Source organism: Eimeria mitis, genomic scaffold (assembly GCF_000499745.2).
Source record: "Eimeria mitis Houghton genomic scaffold, Emh_scaff8325, whole genome shotgun sequence".
Classification (NCBI taxonomy): Eukaryota; Apicomplexa; class Conoidasida; order Eucoccidiorida; family Eimeriidae; genus Eimeria; species Eimeria mitis.
Window position 1 is genome coordinate 1 of NW_013576121.1, and position 252 is coordinate 252.

The following is a 252-nucleotide window of genomic DNA, read 5'->3' on the forward strand; positions in this document are numbered from 1 at the left end:
TATAGAACATAAATAATTTATATTATATATATATATATATATATATATATATGTATGTATATATATATATTCTAGGGAGTAACACAGCAGCAGAAAGAAAGTCTATGCGTAGTAACAAAGATATGAACTAAGAACCCCAGTGGTTTCTCTCTGCTAGTTGCAACAAATAAATATAAATAAAAAAAGATATCTACTCAAGTGTACATAAAAACAAACAAAAAACATAAAAAAAATAAAAAAAAAAAAAAAAAA